Raw genomic sequence first — 21,063 nt, 5'->3', positions numbered from 1 at the left:
AGATACTGACAGGAATCTCTGGAGCATATGTGACCCAGAAGACCCACCCCAAGAAGAAAGGAAAAAGCTAAAATGTGCCTGTCTCTAGCTACTGACATACTCCCTGGAGCAATCAGTCTACCAAGTATGAATAACAACAATGAAAACTGGAGCAATTTAAAGCCAAAAACAGCTAACTTATTAGTATACAGGACCTATAGAAGAGAAAAATGGAGAGAGAGTTTTTCTTTTCTCCTTTCTTTCCTCTTACGTAAACACTGCCTCATCTGCTGTGAAGAAACTTGGGTCATTATGATGAGGTGGAACAGAGACAAACCTGCACAGGTTTCTTCTGTCCAATTCTTACTCACGTCTCTTTTTTGTTTCTCAGACCAGAACTTCTTGGCATACTGTTTCTGTTCCCATGCTATTATAAATAAAAGCCAAGCCCAAAATGGAAAGGGTGCACCCTTCCTGTCATATTAGATTTGTGCCATGGAAGACGCTACCTTGATAGATAGAGGCAGTTTGGTGCTAGACATCAACAAACATTATGACTTTCACGCTGAACCCTTATCAAAATTCCCCCTTAGGAACAACAACAAAAAATCCTCCCCCCAAACAAACAGGCAGAAGAATATTTTTTTCTCCAGCTGTTGTTTTTATTTTTCATCTGCAACAGAAAGTAGAGCGAAAGCAAAGGAAAGAAAGTTGAACACAAGGAAGCACTGTGAGGGTGGCTGAACACTGCAAGAGGTTGCCCAGAGAGGTTGTGGAGTTTCCACCCTCGGACATACTCAAAACCCAGCTGGACAGAGTCCTGGGCAACCTGGTCTATCTGACCTTGCTTGAGCCAGGGGGCTTGGACCAGATGATCTCCAGAGGTCCTTTCCAACCCCAACCATTCTGTGATTCTGTGGAAGAGGGAGTTAAAATTCCAGTACCTGCATGCTTTGAATATGACTCGAATGCAAGAAGGTGCTGCTCTTATAGACTTGCCCTTCTAACTCAGTGTTAGCTATAGCTATAATTATCCACCACCATTCCAGCTGTCATGTCACTATGAGTAGTCTGCTGACTTCCCATTTGAGGACTAAGAAACTGGATGTACTTAAAAATAAGTGTCTTTCCTCCCTCCAAAATCTTTCTCCTGAAACAAGACCGATATTAAGAAAAGGATGGATAGAGAGTATGTGAGGAGTCTTGCATAGTCTCCTATGTAATCATTACCTGTGATACTGGTTCTTAGTATGGGATTTAAAAGGGAATAATAATTTGTTACTATATCAAGCTACAAAGCCTGGTCATTTAATATCATTTTGTCCCATTCAGATCCCTTCGGATTGCTATTATAAAATAGCATTTTTCTTTACCTTTAGGTAGGGTTTTTTTCCTTCCCCCCCCCCCCCCCCCCAAACCCTTTTTTATGCTTTTATTTTCTGAGAAGATATGTGAATTTAAGCCTGGTAACAACAGGCTTGCCTTTTACCTTTCATGTATCCGTTAGAAGTCATCTGTGGTCACCCAAGCATATGAAGGTTGAAAACCAGTGCTGAAAACTACTGCTCTAGCCTATTGTGTGTCTACACCTGTTTGACATCATTGATTTGGTAATGAAAGGACTTCTGCGGTTCATGCCTATAGCCCCCATTATTCCCCAGTCCAACTTCCAGAGAAGCAGACTGGTGCTTTCCCCTATATTGTACCTCAGGTGGTCGGTCAGCCAATAAGGTAAACATCAGCAAAGGCAGTCAGTTTAGTTCATTGCATGACTCCTTGAAGTAAAAAAGGAACTGAGCTCAGAGAGCTCATTTTTTAAAAGCACGTACAGAGGGGAGCACAAACCCTTAATGCATGTCAGAAAGCACAGGAAAATGCCTCCAGCTTTCATTTGCTTGTTATGGCCTTAACCACTTCCTCGAGGAAAACAAAAAGGACTGAACCCAGGATTAAGGGTCAGGTCTGAAAATATGTACATAGACATGTAGTGTCTTGTATTCCTTTGTATTACCTAGCAAATACTTAGCCCTTACTACCTAGAAAAAGGTTTGCAGGATCAGCCTTTCACAAAGGATGAAAGAACTGTCTTCAGATTGCAAGCCTGGATTGCTGTACGGAGTTGAGTAAAATTAAAAGTTGCAGAGCCTCTCCGTCTTTCTCTCTTTCAGTTAAAAATATGTATAATATATATACGTGACCAGCGAGCTAGATAGTTCATTTTCTTCCCCTTTTCATTAGTAAATAAATACCTGCAATGAGACAGTCTCAAAATTTTGCAGACAAAGAAACTTACTGTTGATCACTCTATATACATTAGAGAGATTTTTAATCTCTGCATAAATATTCACATATATGTAGATGCAAACATGGAGTGGGAGCTTCAGGGGGAAAAAAAAGTGCCTTTGCCTTAAAGATTGTGTTTGGTCTGTTTTGCTAATGCTACTTTGCATTTACTTCATTACTAGCAAAGCTTAAACTGGGTCACAAACTGCATGTCAGTACAGTGAACTGCTGGCACTAAGACTCTGACTGTTTTTTTTTCTCCTTTTCCATCTTGTCAGACTCTTACCTTTCCACCTCTGCAGACAGGAAAAAACACTGTGCAGAAGGTAAGCAAGGTAGATGTCTCAAAACATACTTTCCTCCCTTTAAGATAGACGCTTTGTGCGTAGTTAGCAGTTAGACTTTGCCTCCAAGCCTTAGCAATGGATACTTGTCCAGACCACCAGACTGATATTTCATTTGGACCAAGCTTGACTGCTGCTGCCTGGTTTGAATAGCTAATTATGGAAACTAAGTTGATTTTGATGAGCTGACCTTGGCTCCTGTGACTGATGAAAGATTGATTCCTCTAGAACCATAGTCTTTCTTTTAACTGCAAATGGAGCCTGGAATGATTAGACTCCGCACAATTGGAGAAAGATATAGGTTGGAAGGAACATCTGGACATCTCTAGCTCCTCCTTCAAAGCAAGGCTAACTTCAGAGTGGGGTCAGGGTGATAGGACCTTGTCTCGTCCAGTTCTGAAAATCTCCAGGAGTGGAGATTCCACAGCCTCTGCGGGTGACCCCTTCCCATGCCTCACCCCTCACTTGGGGGCAAACGATTTCCTTATCTCCCACCAGAAATTCCTTTCCTGCAGCTCGCTACCACTGCCGCTAGTTCTCCCGCTGCATATCTCTCAGAAGAATCTGTATTTACACTTTTAATTTAAAAGACTCTTCTGTAATGATGGCAGCCATTAGCTCCTCCCAACCCTACCCTTCTTTCCTCCAGGCGGAATAATCCCAGCCCCTTTAGCATCTCCTCATATGACATGTGCTCTAGCCCCCCCAACCATCTCCGTTGCCTTCCACTGTACTTCCACCAGCTTGTTCACGAAAGTACCTATAATTAGTAGCATGACACCAGCCCAAAGGTGCCAGCAATATTCAGGGACTCTTATACAAGCAGGCAAGTTTAGCTGTACATAGAGAAACTAAGATTTGCCATTTTACAGTTTCTTCCATCTCTAAACCATGGCTCTGTACTAATAAATTCATTCAAAATCACGGTTTTTCTGAATCATACAAGGTTGATCTTGCCAAGACCATGTAGGTTATCCTCCTACATAGTGCATGCCTTAAAACTTCCAAAAAAATCCCACCTTACAAAAAATTATATTATTATATATAACAATAAAATAAATAAATAAATAAATAGAGAATCCATTTTAAGATCTCCTTCAAAATCCACCTGAGGTAAAGAACTCCAAATACTGATTATTTACATAAGTGTGTTATGTGTATCTAATCTAATTTTCACCACAGATATACCTGTACAGCGAGATAGTTAGTATTAAGACGGCAAAGTCTGACTAATTGGGAAAAATCTCTATACATATGCAAAACCTTTCTGATAGTCTCTAAAGGAAATCAGAGGCAGCCACACCACAACAGACCATCTAATATGGGTCAAGTATGGCCTTACCAACCTATTTCCATCCAGGGGCTAGTCTTGCAGCCCGTGGTTATCCAAGCAAGCTCTAACCATCTGCTCTGGTCCACTGCACTCAACAGGACTTAACTGCATGGGAATGAGTCAACACACAAATAGAAGTTGTGAAATAGAAGCTTTAGTCAAAGTGGAACTAATTCAATCAGATAACATTATTTTGTAGCAAAAATAGAATCATTCATGAAGAAAGGTGCAATACAGGGGGAGGAAGGCTACCAGAATATCCAGTTCTGTATATTTTGATTTTCTCATGTTACTGAAGGAGGTTGTTGCATATACATAGCTATACAAAAATCTGTTATATATAGATACATAGGTATATAGACGGCCTTGGGGGGTAGGGGGAAGGAAAAAAGAAAAAAAGAGAGAAATATATTGGGAACTCTAAAGATACTTTGGAAGGAATGTAACATGCAATGATTTTTTGCTGCTTTCTACAATATATGAATAGTGAATCTCAGCACTTTTGCATTGTTTACACATGGGAACATCGCTTTACAGATGATTTTGAGCTACACGCACACACATACAGACTCCACCAAAGAACTGAATGCTTCACATTATCTCTCCTTCTCTTTTGGATTTCAATGTCAGCAAATAGAAGGTCAATTATTAGTATGCAGACAAATCTCCCCAAATTATACCTTTAGCCATTTTTATGACAATGCTGACAGTGTTATTACTGAGTTGAAGAGAACACCCTGCTGAACAGTATTTTCCTGCTTTTAGCATAAAGCAAAGACAAAAGCTAGAGGAAAAAAATAGAGCTTTTTTATACATCTCTTTTGGTGGTGTGCTTTTTATGCAAATATCTCATAGTTTTCTACAGTAATGATACCATTAAATGCCTTGAGATTATTTGTAAGAGAAAAGTGTTACCTTGAGATTAAGACATAAAGTACTAAGTGCATTTTTAGGAACAGAGAAGATTTCTTTGTGAAGAAGTTAATGTTCCAAAGAAAGCTTTGTTTATTCGAAAGGTTTTATGTCTGTGCTGTTTTCTTCACTTAGCACCTTAATTCTCACCAACCATACGGCTGTCCAGATGTTTAAAATAAAAAGCCCATTTGGGTATTATCAGAGATTACTGAGAAAAGATATGCAGACATGATGTTTAGCCATGCAACATAAATTCTCAGAGTATATAGCACACAATAAACTCCACGTCCTAGACCTGATGAAACTGAACCCATAAATCATAAAAACTAGACAAAGGTCCACAAAGGTCCTTTACCTAAACACACTTTACCTCTAGGCAGATGCCATTTGAAAAGTATCTACTAGGCGGGGTGATATTCCTTTTCTTCTCATCAAAGTAGTTTTGAGAAATGTGTTTACCAGGGGTGAATATTTCTGCCCGACCCAGATTCAGACGTTGCTTGTAATGCCTTGAGAATAGGGTCACCTAATACCTAAAATACATACATTCTCCTGATTACCCGAATCTTTCATCTCCTCTCCTCCAGGGATTCCTAATATGCTCACACTAAGCTATTATTGTTTTGCTTCAGACAGCTCGGCCCTCTTGCAGAGTTTCATTTGCTGTCACACAGTCACAAATTATGGCACTTATTGCAGACTGCCTCCATTGTAAAGTATCAGTTTGCACTTGCTGAACTGGAGAACATGATGATGGATCAAGGTGCATTTGTGCTAATCCATCGCAAGTTGATTCTCCAAAGAGTGTGGCACAGTAGGAGTCTGTGGCATTTCCTTTCCATTTTAATTTGCTTATGCTGTTTGCTAGTAATTGTTTGCTGTGCCGGGCTTTGCATCAGCCACAGCAGTCTGCACTCACTTTTCTTCTTTAGCTTTTGACAGATTATAAAAAATAAAACAAATAAAAGAAAAAAAGACAGAGAAGAAAGGGAAAAATGATATTTTTCTTTTTTGCTTTCTTTTTACCTTCATAAGCAAATCTTTAAAGCTGGCCAGATTTTCTGCAAGTGTAAATCACCATAACTCCTCTCTGCATGCCATTTTATGCCAGCTGAGGCTGTAACACAGAATCACAGAATCGTTTAGGTTGGAAGGGACCTCTGGAGATCATCTCGTCCAACCTCCCTGCTCAAGCAGGGTCACCTAGAGCAGATTGCCCAGGATCACATCCAGACGGCTTTTGAAGATCTCCAGCGAAGGAGACTCCACTACCTCTCTGGGCAACCTGTTCCAGTGCTCTGTCACCCTCACAGGAAAGAAGTTTTTTCTCAGGTTTAGGTGGAGCTTCCTGTGGTTACGTTTCTGCCCGTTGCCTCTTGTCCTCTTGCTGGGCACCACAGAGAAGAGGCTGGCCTCATCCTCTTGACACTCCCCCTGCAGATACTTGTACACATTTATGAGATCGCCTCTCAATCTTCTCTTCTCCAGGCTCAACAGGCCCAGCTCCCTCAGCCTTTCTTCAGAGGAGAGGTGCTCCAGTCCCCTCATCATCTTGGTAGCCCTCCGCTGGACTCTCTCCAGGAGTGCCATGTCTCTCTTGTCCTGGGGAGCCCAGAACTGGACACAGGACTCCAGGGGAGGCCTCCCCAGGGCTGAGGAGAGGGGCAGGATCACCTCCCTCCACCTGCTGCCAACACTCTGCCTAATGCACCCCAGGAGACCATTGGCCTTCTTGGCCACAAGGGCACACTGCTGGCTCATGTTTAACTTGTTGTCCACCAGCACTCCCAGGTCCTTCTCGGCAGAGCTACTTTCCAACAGGTCAATCCCCAGCCTGTCCTGGTGCAGGGGGTTATTCCTGCCTAGGTGCAGGACCTTGCACTTGCCTTTGTGGAACTTCAGGAGGTTCCTCTCCGCCCACCTCTCCAGCCTCTCCAGGTCCCTCTGAATGGCAGCACAGTCTTCTGGTGTGTTAGCCTCTCCCCCCAGTTTAGTATCATCAGCAACCTTGCTGAGGGTGCACTCTGTCCCTTCCTCCAGGTCATTGAGGAATATATTGAACAAGACTGGACCCAGTCCTGACCCCTGGGGGACACCACTAGCTACAGGCCTCCAACTTGACTCTGCGCCATTCACCACAACCCTCTGAGCTCGGCCATCCAGCCAGGTCTCAAGCCACCTCACCGTCCACTCATCTAGCCCACACTTCCTGAGCTTACCTAGGAGGATGTGATGGGAAACAGTGTCCAAAGCCTTGCTGAAGTCCAGGGAGACAACACCCACTGCTCTGCCCTCATCTACCCAGCCAGTCATCCCGTCATAGAAGGCTCTCAGACTGGTCAAGCATGATTTCCCTTTGATGAGGCTGTGCTGAATACTTCTGAACACCTTCTTGTCCTCCACATGCTTAGTGATGACCTCCAGGAGGAGCTGTTCCATCACCTTTCCCGGGATGGAGGGGAGGCTGACAGGCCTGTAGTTTCCTGGCTCCTCCCTCTTGCCCTTTTGGAAGACTGGCGTGACATTGGCTTTCTTCCAGTCCTCAGGCACCTCTCCTGATCTCCAGGACCTTTCCAAGATGATGAAGAGTGGCCTAGTGATAACATCCGCCAGCTCCCTCAGCACTCGTGGGTGCATCCCACCGGGACCCATGGACTTGTGGATGTCAGGTTTGGACAAAAGATCTCTAACCTGATCCTCCTCGAACAAGGAGGAGTCTTCCTTTCTCCAGCCTTCCTCTCTTGTCCCCAGGGTCTGGAATTCCTGAGGAGCAGCCTTTAGCAGTGAAGACGGAAGCAAAGAAGGCATTCAGCAACTCTGCCTTCTCTGTATCCTTTGTCACCAGGGCACCCGCCCCATTCAGCAGCGGGCCCACGTTTTCCCTAGTCTTCCTTTTGCTCTTGATGTATTTGAAGAAGCCCTTCTTGTTGTCCTTGACATCCCTTGCCAGATTTAATTCCAACTGGGCCTTAGCCTTCCTTGTCACATCCTTGCATACTCTGACAATGTCCCTATATTCATCCTAAGTGGCCTATCCCTGCTTCTACGTCCTGTATACTTCCTACTTATGTTTGATTTTTGCCAGGAGCTCCCTGTTCAGCCATGCATGTCTCCTGTCCCCTTTGCTCTACTTTTTGCTCACTGGGGTGCTCCATTCTTGAGTTTGGAAGAATTGATCCTTGAATATTAACCAGCTCTCTTGAAATCCTCTTCTTTCTAGGGAAGGAGCAAGAGTGCCTTGTGCTATCACATATAACTTAGGACTTACATTTTGGTGCGCAGTCCCTGAGAGGTGCCTTGAAAGCGTGAAAGTCACAAAGTCATGAAGGCAGAACCTTTCGGCTGACAGGATAAGGTCAGTCAGCATTTGATGGACTTTCTTTGTAGGGTAACAGCTTGGCTCCTGTGTCTTATTATATTTAAAGACTTAAACTGGCTTCTGAAAAAAGAGCTTACCCAGCTTAGCTGATCAAGGGTTGTAATTACTGTTGTTAATTAGCAGCAAACAAAAATGTGTATTCTTTCCCCCTTCCCGCCTCCTTATTTTTAGTAAAAGTTGCAATAATAGTAAAATCAGCAGCTATACCTAAGAATTGAATATTACTCGTTAGAATGAACCTTGAGCTCTGGTGGAGTGGTTTGTAAAACTATATTCTTAGGTATGACCTAAAAGGAGTAGAAATATGCAGACATGAAAAACTGATATTGTCAGAGACAAAAGTCAACAGCAATGGTTTCTTTCTTTTGAGTAAAGTTAAACCACATGCAGAAAAATAGCAGGATGTTGTGTGTTCAATTAGTAGACTAGTTAGTTATCCTTTCAAATTCATCAGACACAGTTTCACATCCGTGCGAACTTAGAAAGAATAATTCTCAGTACTGAATGAAGTAAAAAGCTTTATGACAACCTGAAAAACTTCTGGAGACTCTGACCACTGTGATTGACAGGCAGCAGTGCTGCATGCTGGAGCCCGCCATGTACATCCAGGACGCACAAGGCCCAATTTCTCTACTTCTCTGGCCATGACTTATCCCACCATTAGATGTAAGAGGAAGACGACACCTCTAAAAGCCATTCAGACCACAAGAGACGTCTGTAAAGTGTTGCTCCCTGCACTGACTACAGAGGAAGTGTCAGTAATTATATAGTGCTAATTTATGCCTGTCAGGTAACAAAATTTCAGTGAGATGAAACTGGGCCTCTATGTCTAAAGCCTACAGTGCTCACATATAAAGCTTTGCCTGGCTTTGGTGACAGGCTTTGGGAGGATGAGAGGTCTGCATGGCCACGGGTAGGCTGGGGAAGGTGGATAGAGAATGGTCCTCCATCGCTTCCCATTACAAAAACTGCACATCACCAAACAGAGCAATTGCCAGAGACAAAGTAAATGAGAAGGGATGATTTTTCACAGTGTGTGGCTGAACTTTGCCACAGGGGTTTTACTCAAGGCCTGGCGACACCTAAATACCAAAGGAACTTTAATTTATTGACTCATCTACCTGGGTGGTTCCCGGGTCCCCTAAATTCATCCTTAATATCATTAAATATTTCAGTGCTGACAGAGCTGTAAAACTTGACATCCAGTTCTTTCTTCTTCACCAGGATCCTTCCTGGGGGAGTGTGAGCTGTTAAGCATTCCCAGAGAAAAAGCCTTCTATTAATGCAAGAGATTTGGGCATCAGCTATTTCTTCTCTCTCCTCTGACCTTTCCTCTGTAATAATCTAGTTATGGCAGTCTCCCGTGAGGTGGGAGACTCAGGTTGATATCCACCTCTACCTGAAGAGGTTCAATCCTACGTCTCTTGCTTTCCTAGTAAGCTCTTTAACCGTCTAGATATAAAACAAAGCGGGGGAATGAGGGAATTTGTGCATATTGGCATTCATTACTCCCTCCTGAGGAAAGCAATCTACTAGATAGCTAAATAATTTGAGATTCATGAAACCAGGCAGAACACAAGTAGGAGCATAAGTCTGTAGCCTCGTGATTAGGACCCCCTGGAAATGTAATTTCCTCATCCAACAACACTATTGCATGTGAGAACTATTCCAGGATAAAACACAGAACATTCACTTATTTTTCACTGCCACCCAAAGTGTCCAAGAGTGATCGCCTTTCCTAGCAATGATATCCTGAGCAGAAAGTGGCTCTGAATACAGATGATTTAACAGGAATGGGGTCCAGCATAATGGTTTGCAATAGCAGACTCTGCTAGTTGTAAAAACTACTTTTACTCACGCAACCTTTTTAACTTTTTTTTTTTTTTTAGAGCACTGAAACAGCTGATTCTGGAGTTTTTCTCAAATAACACAGCTGTTGGTGATCTCTGCAAGACATCTGAGAGTGACCAAGCAGTGAGCATATACCCTGACCTTCAGAAGGCACTGGGCTACCACAATTTGCAAAAAAAAACAAACCAAACCAAAACAAAAAAAAAAAAAACAGCAGTAGCAAACCCCCAAAATGCAAATTAAATATTACTTTCAAATCCTACAGAAGGCTTCATTAAAAGTAGGTTCTCAAAATTTACATTTACCATGAAAATTAACATTTTTCTTTCCAAGCAGTTGGCAGAGGCAGCCAAGAGAGGCAGCAAACTGTGCAGCAGTTTCTGTGCTTCACTTTGAGATCTTCTGGGAACTTCTGGTATTTTTGGAGGACCTTGGAAATGCTTTGAGGAACATTGAGATACCTGCTGCTGTCAGGAAAGGATAGCTGCAGGAGGCTATGACTTCTTGCAAGCTGTTGCAACTTCTAACAAGCTTTGTCAGCTGTTCCTGATCAGAGGGCGCTTTGAGCTTTTTGTTTCCAGCTGAATCCTCATTAGGGAGGGTCAAGCAACCTTTCAGCAGGTGCTAAGAAGAAGCCTATATCACTGCTGGGCTCTGAGCCCAGCTCCCAGATGCAATTGGTGCAGAAGTTTGGATGCTGATGTGCTATGGGGGCATGGTTCCCAGCACCCACAGAAGAAATTACTCCTGATATGTCAGAGGCCTTAGCCTCATGAACCTCATGACTATAGAGGGCCTTAACGTATGCAAGAACAATTAACTGTTCAAAGTTCCCCTTTATAACTGAGCTCATTATGGCACTAAAACTGTCCAGTGCTGCCTGCTGTTCTCAGGTATTTTGCTGTTAAGTTACTAATTTGTTACATAGTTATAGCTAAATTAATTATTAAGACATCCATTCCTTGTCTAAATGCAATACTAACATCTTTCTGATCTCCTTCCTTTTGAAAGCACCGTAGTTCATGGAGACTCCAAACCTTCCAGGAAAGTTTGTGGTAGCAAAGTCCAATGCTGAGCAGGAGGTTAGACTAACTGACCTCCAGTCATCCCTTAAAACTCATATTTTTATGACTCTGTGAAACCACTGTTTTACTAAGCTTACTTCTAGAAAGTTTATTCTAAAATCTAATCTCAGTTTTCCTTTCCAAAATTTAGGTTATTTCTTTTTCTGTCCTCCGTGAGCACACCTTTCCCATTTTCAGTAGCACATCAAGTATTTGAAGACTGTTACCAGATATGCTTTCAGTCTTTTCTTTTGATTGAACAGTGCAAATTTATTCAATCTTCCCTAAAATATCATGTTTCTCAGATATGTGATTGTTTTTGCTCCTATGAAATTTTCACTCCTCTGGCTTTGGACCATATCTTTCTTGGATATGTTGTTCTAGTAGAGTCATTCCCAATGCTGAATAATTTGGAAGGGTAATGGAATATGGTTTTGAAGGTTATGCTACTGTTTTTACATTTAGTTTCGGGGAGTGGGGAGGAAGGTGGAAGAAGATGACACTATCAGTAGGATCCACTCAAGACCCACTATAACTTCTAAATCTTCCTCTGCATAATGGCTGCGCAAGAAGCTGGTGCCCATTATGATTTTTTTTTTTTTTTTTTACAGCTGATTATGCCTGTGAGGTGTTATACTTTGCATGAATCCCTGACAGTTTTTATCCTATTTTTTTTCCAATTATCTCTCTGGTGTGTCAGGATTGTTTTGAATTCCAGTCGTGATCTCGAGCTTCTTGAAAGATGTTATCACCTGCAGATTTAATAAGTGCACTTTCTATTCCATCTTCTGTGTCATTAATAAAAGTATTAGTTCCAAAACGAAGACAGACCCTAGTCTCTTCCCCCTGTTTTGAGTACAAACCATTGACTGACTACAGTCTTCTAATAGTCTTTGTACCTCCTCTATAGCAGTTTCATCCAGACCAGATTTCTCAGGCTTATTTGGGAAAAATTATGGCTAAGACTGTATCAAAAGTCTTACCAAAGTCAAAATATGATGTTTCCAGTTTCTACTCAGTCCACACACCATTTTACCAAAAAAAATTTTTTGGTTTGGCATGCTTTTTTCTGTCAAATCTAGGCGATCTGTTACTCCTTGTTATTTTCTGGGGATTCACAAAGAAGTTATTAGACTTTGTAGCTTTTTTTTTTAAGTGAACAAATCAGTCACACAGTGTTCCCTGTCATTTCATATATTCCTTAACTAAAACAATGTTAGCTTTTTACAAAAACAGCATATGAATAAAATTTGTTTTCAAATTATGTTGAAATAAACATTATACTTATGCTAATGAAGATTGAGTGTTTCCTGGTGGGAGACTGCTATTCAACATAAATGTCTAGATTTATGCAGAGAGATGTGAACCATCTTTGTTATCTATGCGTATATAGTACCTAAAAGAAATTTGCTTTGCAGAAGTGCAGATAAACTTAAGTCTGTAAAGTCCATCAACTGAGAAGAAATTTTATATGTATATATGATAAAAGAAAAAGCTATGTGGTTATTTTAGTTGCTACTTTTTCTGACCACAGAGACAGAATAGCATAAAGGAAGTAAATATTCTTATTTTATGTAGATAGTTTTGGTATCTGAGTTTGGATGTTAGGCTTTTAATACAGCCGGCAGAGAAAAGTAAGCTCTGAATCACCCCTGGGAAGTACTTCACTTAGGACTCAAACTAAATGTCTAAAGTCAGGCAGTGTAATTAACCTCTGTTGGTCCTGTCTGTTTTCTTCCATTGCCCACCAGTCGCGCTCTGCCCTAATCTCAGCCGGCTGTCCATCAAGATCGTTTTTTCATACCTCTCGGGTTACAAGGCTTGGGACTTGGCCTTAGTTTTACTAATGTACACAAAATTGGACAGATTAGAGCCAGAATTCCTGTTACTGCCACAAGAAGGAGGAGGCTGAATAGTTTGTTCAAGTTCTCCTTTTTATCCGGACTTATGCTGGCCCTTGTTTCTGCAGGGAAATCAGAAGTTGGCACTCTTTTCAGCAGTTGAGTTACAAGTTAAATTGGAGGCAAGGCATGATGAGGCTCACAAACATTTCCAAGCCATATTTCCCACTGTTCTTTGCTGCTGCTCGTATGACACTCAGCAGTGAAGCTTTTTAGGGGATCCTCATGGGATACTCATTAGCGTTTTCTAATTGCTCCATGCAGAGGGAAATAACTGTACATGGCAGGAGTCCACCATTGCTTTAGCCTGTTTAACTCATAAGGCCTTGAGTTGTAAGTGTCAAATCGCAAAGAAAGAACTAATGAGAGGAAAATTAGTGTTACAACTCTCTAATGTGTTATCAGGAAGGCCTATGCTAGAGCATTAGGCTGTCTTTTTCCAAATTAAGTTTAATACGCTTCTACAAAACATCTACCATTTCCTACCTTGATCTCAGTGCTCCCTCGCACTAGGTTCGGCAATAGTCCAGCCTTCTTGCAGTGGCTATGCACCTCATGCAACTTGTTGTCCATTAAAGATTTGTCTCTAGACCAGCCAGAGATGTGCACTAGGAAAGAAAAATACCGGCTTTCTCTTAAATATTCAGTGCAGTAAGCAGAAATAAATGTTGGAGAAGTAATGTTGTAGGAGTTAAAAAAGAAAAAAAAAATTGATCCCTACCTAACACCTACAGAATGCTAAAGTGGGGCTGAAAACAATTAGAAAGGACAAAAGTATCTCAGAATAACCTATGGATTTTTATTGGCCTATATTGTTAGAATAGGTGGAATGGGAAAGCATCTGCATTATTAAGGTTATCAGTCCAGGGACCTTTTCAGTGCAAAGAGGACAATAAGTAAAAGGAGAAGCAATAAACAAAACCCACAGAGACATAAACCTGGCAGACAAAGGATAATGAAGACAATGACAAAGAGCAAATCCTTCAGTAGCTAATTGATGGCCCGTTAAGAAACTGCAGACGTCGGCCAACCTGGCCTTTGTAGAGAAGGAGGAGACAAGACCAAAATGAGGATCTGTAGACAAGAGGGGTCCTGAGGGACAGAGTGGAAGTGGAGTGAGGGTCTCAGTGCCAGTAGCTGGAGCTGCACCATGGTCGTAGCACGTCTGTGCCTGCTGTGCCCCATGTAGCAGCAGCTACAGGGGCCCAGAGGTTTGCACTTTCCCTTAACTGATGTGTGTGTGTGTCTAGGTTACAAGCTCAGCCCTGCTACTGGTTGAACCTGCAAACAGGGGAGCAGCAGACATATCCGTATCTGCCTGGGACGGAGAGAACCGCAGGTCTCCAGGCGCACCAGGCTGGGCTCCAGCGGTCAGGCAAGAGAGATCCTGGAGCCTGCCAGAGGTGGAGGCCCTTATACCTCCCTTAACATACAACTAAATATTTAAGATTTGAAAGTTCTCTATGCCAAACTGTAAGAACTAATGAAGGAAAAGAAAAAGATAACTGTCGTTATTTAAGAGGACACAAGCTTTACTTTTTATTCATTTATTTTTTTCATTTTTCAGGGCAATGATTACGATAATTGTAATGATGATGAAAAATGTGGAATGGAGCAAATGCTTTCATTGTGGTTTGAGGCCTGAGAGAAGTAGTGTACATGATCTTCATTATAGTACAAAGTTCTACACACTAAGAAAGGGTGAAATTCAAAACCAGAATATGTGCACACATTTTGTGTATAAAAGCTGTTGTTTCCTCAGCTGCTTAAACAATTGACCTGGTTACAGCATACTCGTGTGCATCTCTGCTCATCACATAGTTATTAATAAGATTCCGGATTTACTTAGTAAAAAATTTGTTCAGTTGCTTGGTTTGGATTTTCTGTTGCTCTCCGTAACATAAATCCCATTTTCCTCCTTCAGTCCTTTCCTGTACGAAAACACGATTCCTCCAAATCACGGAGAAACTTCTGATGCTAAAGCATACGACATATTTGTTGGTATAATGAGTCCGTCTATATACGATTTTGAAAGAAGCAGTGGGCTCCTTAAGGACCCTGCTGGAGCTCGTGATGGGGATGGAGCACAGCAGAACGGGGATGGACGCACTGAGGTGCTACGATTGGACACTTGCACCCCTCAGGGATGCTATGTGACGTGATGGCACAAGATGTCCACCTGAAAATGCACTTTGTAGGACCCCTCTTCCCTGCTGCAGAGCCCAACACCATTCAGAGCATCCCAAACGCATGACCTGAAGGTGGAGAGAACAGGGTGGGAACCAAAACTGCATGGTACGCATCGGGTTATGTGAACTGCCGGGAACCGGGAGCAGATATAAGCATATTTTGAGTACTTTCAAGGTTTTATTTGTTCTGTTTTGTTTTTAAAGAATCTTCACTAGTGACTAACAGGTCAGGTATTATCCTTCATGAGATGCCTTCTCTGCTGTATAAATAGTATATCAAAGTTTGTCAGGCATTATTTGATCCCCCTTTTGACCACTGCTTTGCTGATGCCTGTGGGAGAAGTTGCCTGTGTTATTATGACAGATGATTAGAAAATACAGCATTTTTCCAGGGAAAAGTTAGTTCATCTTCCCAGAAACTTTTATTTTTTTTATTTTTTTACTACCATGGAGAAAAGTAGGTAGTAGAACAGTAGAATAGATTTGCCAGGATCTGATTTCCCCTTAAAAAAATATAAAAGAAAAAAAATACTACAAATAATAAATAACTCAGTTTTTCATTGGAAAACATTTCACTGGAAAATATATTTACCTCAAAAATATGTTTACCTCAAATTACCCCTTCTTTCTTTCATTCATTATTTTAAAATAGTTAGTCTTTTTATTTTAATACACCCAGTTACGTATGTTAGTACAGATGTATATTTTACTTCTCTCTTATTAAACTTGTTTTAAACAGTTACTCAGAAAAAAGATCCAGCTAGGTGTCCTGAACGACACTGACAGCTTTACTAACTGTTCTCCAGGTTCCAATATATGCACAGAAGTAGAATTGGTCTTTTCCACCATAAGTTCCTTATCTGATTGCCTGGCAATGTTGAGGCCCATTCAACTGAATCAGAAAAGAGCTGAATCCTGATTCTATCAAATTAAAAAAACAGGAAATATCAATAAAAGAAGCTATGCAAAAATTAAAATGCTAAGTAGTTCAATATTTTTAACATATCTCTGTATTTCTGCAGTGGGAGCTGATGCGGGACAATGAAATCTAGCAGCAGCTAATGTAGCTGAACATCAGAGGGACGGTGCAGTTTGCTAAAGTGAATATTCTACATTTTACTAAGCAACTAAATCTATTTTTTAATAGGGTCTGAGATTTTCTTTAGGAAAAAAAGAAGATGAAGAAGACAAAGAATGGTATGAAAGGAAATAAAATGAAATGCCTTGCATTTGTAGGTTGTCTTTTCCTCCAAAAATCATTAAAGCCAAGTCAGAACGTTCCGGTTTTTCCTTCCAGTCTGCAAACCGTAATTCTTACAGCTGGTCTTTGCCCAGTCCCTGTTCTGCTGTAAGAGTGGGAAGCGCTCTCAAACCAGCGTAGCAGGCATCTTGGCAGGCAGCCTCTTCATTTGTCACAGTTAAATCTGACAAGGAGAATTAGTCAGAGATTTTACTTTGTTTTCAACCAATCTTATTTTATAAGTCCCAACACAATGAATGTAGTCACCGTTAATTGTTTTCAGGTATTCACAAATGGGGACATGAACAAATATATCAAACAATTTTTAGTGAAAAACAAATAAAATATGTCTTGGTCTTGATCAAATAGGGTAATGTTGGCCTTAAACTTATATATTTTTGCTTTCAGCCACTGGTTCTGAAGAAATGTCACCATTTTTGGTGAAGTATAAATAAGTTCTCTGCCATTTTCCAGCTCTACAGCCAAATTCATTTCTCAAAATAAGGGCACTGTACACTGATACAACTTAACTCAAAAATTAATCCATTCCCTGCTAACAACTTAAAAAAAAAATAAAGAGTAAATAGATGGGTAAAAGACAGATTTTAAAATATGCCTGCTATTTCATGAAATTACTCGCAGTGTTCTAATAGCGGTGAAGTCTACAAATGGTGCAACAGAGTCTTCTGATGCAGAAGAGGTCAGCTTTCAAGTTGGCCAGCATTTCTTATTTATTTTCAAAGGAAATTGGCATCAAGTCCACTGAAGGAATCTGTCAAATCCATGCTTATTAAAAGGAGGTAGCAATATTTTCCTACCTCTTGCGGATGCACAAAAAGGAGTTTGGGAATAGATTTCTGACCTATTGCAAATACTTTGCTGAAAGATGAGTAAAAGAGTCCTATGCATACTAAGGCAAAACACAAAATATTGAAAAAAATTGCAACATAAAATCTGAAAACACGAAGCTTTGGATTGAGATAATCTTAGCATTTAACATATACCAATTCACAGGGTTTTATTCCAAGTCTAACTTTTTTCTACTAGTGAGATTTAATTTCAAAGAAAAAACAAATCAGGCTCAAAGCCAGAATTTTTCATTTAAAAAAATACGTTTCAGCCATTTGAAAATATTCCTTAAGGTGAAATGGGTGGGGAATCACCATTTCATATGAACTTATTGACTTATCATACCAACAATTTGTGATTAAAAATGTTTGAAGGACTTGTCGCTTTTCCCAGCAAATCAGCTTGCCTTACAGCCTTCGTAATATCCCAGACTTACACCCCAGGCATTGAACTGATAAATCAAAAGAGGAAAGGAAGACAATATCTTTTAAGATAAATAAAGGAGCTGGTAAAATAGGAGAGAGTAGAGAAAAAGCCTTTTCTATTGGTATTATTGATAATGCCTCTGTTATGGAGTTCACTAATTACAGAACAGATACAAATTATTTTGTAAAAATCTATTGATGAAGCATAAAGAGCAGAGAATGAGCCTCCAGCTTAATCTATCAGACATAATAGTGGCAACCCCTGACGCGTTAAAAAGTTAATGTGACTTTAATAGGTTGTAATCAGACTAATAAAGGTTATAACCATTCACTTTAGTAGCCAGAGTCATTTAATAAAACTATAACTTTTGCTCTTGGGCTCTTCTCAGACTCAGAGTACAATTCATCCTTAGCAGAGGCAGAGCATTGCTTTAATGGAGTTCAACAGCAGGAGGGTCTGGGCCATCCCCTTTTTAAAAAAGGGAAATAGAGAAGCCGGATCTAAAGGACCCGGCTGGTCAGTTTAGAGGTGAGCAGGACTCTTCCTCTGCAAGGCAGGAGGGAGGCTGGGAAAACGCATCTCTTGGTCTGAGACACTAAGTTGCTCCTGGAGGTCAGTTCAAAAACCTTTCGCTGTTTGCAACAGTCAAGCAGGTAAAATATCTTTTATATTTGGGGCTGTAAGTAGCAATACTGTAACTCTGAAAGAACAAGTAGAGCTTCTAATTATTGATGAAAATGCTGCCGCATAGCACGCTGCCTTGTTCTATATGCTTTCTTCCTGGCTGAAAAGCCTCATGGAAAGTGTTTCTGTTGAAGAGAAATTTTTAGCCCTGGCCAGCTCTAATCAATATATTCATCTGTACCTGGAGGATCATTCAGGTGAATGCCACCAAATAGAAAATCTTTTGTGTGTGGCCATTTATTTGGCACTGAAAGAACAGAGACCAACCCGCCTTAGAGAAGACTGGAGGGTCATATCTCTAAATAGCCTTAAAACTTTTTTTGCTGGGTGATTAGAAAAGTATTCCATAACATTATGCTTCCCTTTGAATGATGTCGCACTGCCCTTGACCGCAGCAGAAATGTTTATCCTTCAGCAAAGTTAGCAAATCAAAGGTGGATCCGTCCCACACCATTGCACAAAGGAAGTGACAGCAGTCCCTGGTTTTTAGAAAGGGCTATATTGCATGGGGAAACGTCGGGGGACTGGAGGCTTTTGAAAGGCAAACGAGTTCCACTCATTTGAACTTTAGTTTATCTGATAGAAATAGCTGTCAGATATATTCAGCCTCTCTTTCTTCCTTTCAGTGACTCTGAGACAGGTCTTATTGAGATAAGCCTAAGAAAGAGGAAGAAAAGGCAGACAGTCAGCATAAAGCAGCTGTATTGTGTAATGTGACAGAAAAGAAGAGCAGAAGAGCTCAGCTGGAAGTCTGTAGTTAATGTTTTAAATATTGTCCTATTGAGCTTAAGTGCTAGCCAAAGCAATTTCACTTTAATGACAATTCTGCTTCAAAGGCGTTCTGCCTAAATGGAAAGCAATGTATCTGTTAATGCATTCAGCACTTCTCCAGAGCAAGCTGTGCCTCTGGAGGACCGTGGAGGAAAGACCAGACTGGCTACTGTACTCAAATAAGAGAGGTCTTCCCCTGTAAATCAGCAGAGGCTCCCACTCTTTTCAGTACGTGTTGAATGACGGTGAACAAAACTTACACAATTCAAATAGTCTAGCCTTAGACTGCCCTATTTCCAGTGCTCTCATTCTCAGCAACAGTAGACGTCTTTGAGATTTTCTGCTATTTCCTGCACTCTTATTTTTGGACATCATTTTAATCTTGCTTATCACTTACTCCTTCATGGTTTGTCAAGTGACTACTCATACCCTAAAGAGCCACTTAAACAAGGTCCCTGTAAACTCTTAACTTAAATATTAGCCAATAGAAAATCAGCAATGATGAGCCTATCCCGAACTTAGGAGCTTATAGATAGCTAGTAATCTCTGGTTAAGGCCTTTACTCCCTTTCTCTAACGAAGGCTTCTTATATAAACGTTGGCTCTTTGAACTTTGCCAGCAATGTGTGAACACTTAATATTTAGTTGAAGAGCTGATAGCAGAGTCTAACAAACACCAGTGATCTCACTACAACGCGCTAAGGTGATGTTTCAGGTGTTTGTAAATGATTAGCAGCAGTCCAAATGGTTTTATTGCATATGTGTAACCTATAATTGAATGCATAATGCATCATCTATGAATACAATTCCAGGCATCAAGAGTAAGAATCTCCCAGCTAAATGTGTATGTCTGCAGTATAGGTGCCTACATTTAAGCTGATGGCCCTTTTCACCTTAGTAGTCTATGGAAGCTTGGTCAATATTGTCAATGGAGTTTATGGTGCGCTTCAACCCATATTGATGTAAATGTCCACAGATCAGATGGAGATTACCCTAACCGACTGCATTCGCTCCATTGATTAGCTCTCCCTTAGATAAAATAAACTGGAGTGGTATCTCAGAGTAGATATTGACATTGTAGAACTGTACAGTTAAGGGAGATGAACCCCCCACAAAATGCTACTGTAACATAGGAGTAAGTTACAACTCTATCAGATATCTACTTTGAATCCGTAGAGTTTCATGTTCTTACCACATCATACATACAGTCACACCCACAGATATATTAGTGTTGGTGTTTGGCTGGTCTAGACTACATGGTTGAGAAGCATGATATATTAGCTTAAGAAAAAAACACCAGCTTAGCGCTCGTGTGTTCATGGTACTAGGGACAGGCATACTGGACCATATTTAAACGGCCTATGCATCCAGACCCAACCTTCTAACGAAGATATTGCCACAAGAATTCACGAGCAAAAAAAAAGTCATGACCCTAAGAATATTATCCCTTTCTCAACAGGTGAGCTTTTCTGAAGATCCGACATCAGTGATAGATTAACTCTTGTGAACTGTCCTGCCGTGGCAGGAACCTCCGTCCTACCAGCAGCTGAGAAGGAGAAAAAAAAATGGAGAGTTTATCTTTTCTGTCGTTTATTCTCTATTTTGTCAAATGGATACAAGTGTTTTGTGAGAAAGACTTTCTAAGTGTTATGATGCCCAAGGGGGCCCTAGGCTGCTGCAATGGGACTCTGACCTTGGTTGCAGCAGTAAGATACTGTTTAATACTGCTGCTTATATAGAAAACAACTATTTCCCTTCATTTCACTGAAGGAAAGAAGTAGGAAAGAAAGACTTTCACATCCCTCCGATGAGATTTGCGTGGTGCACAGATGTATTTGTGGTGAAACGAATAAGCT

The sequence above is a fragment of the Struthio camelus genome, chromosome 2 (assembly GCF_040807025.1).
Source record: "Struthio camelus isolate bStrCam1 chromosome 2, bStrCam1.hap1, whole genome shotgun sequence".
In the NCBI taxonomy this organism is placed as follows: domain Eukaryota; kingdom Metazoa; phylum Chordata; class Aves; order Struthioniformes; family Struthionidae; genus Struthio; species Struthio camelus.
Note: the sequence above shows the minus strand (reverse complement) of the source record.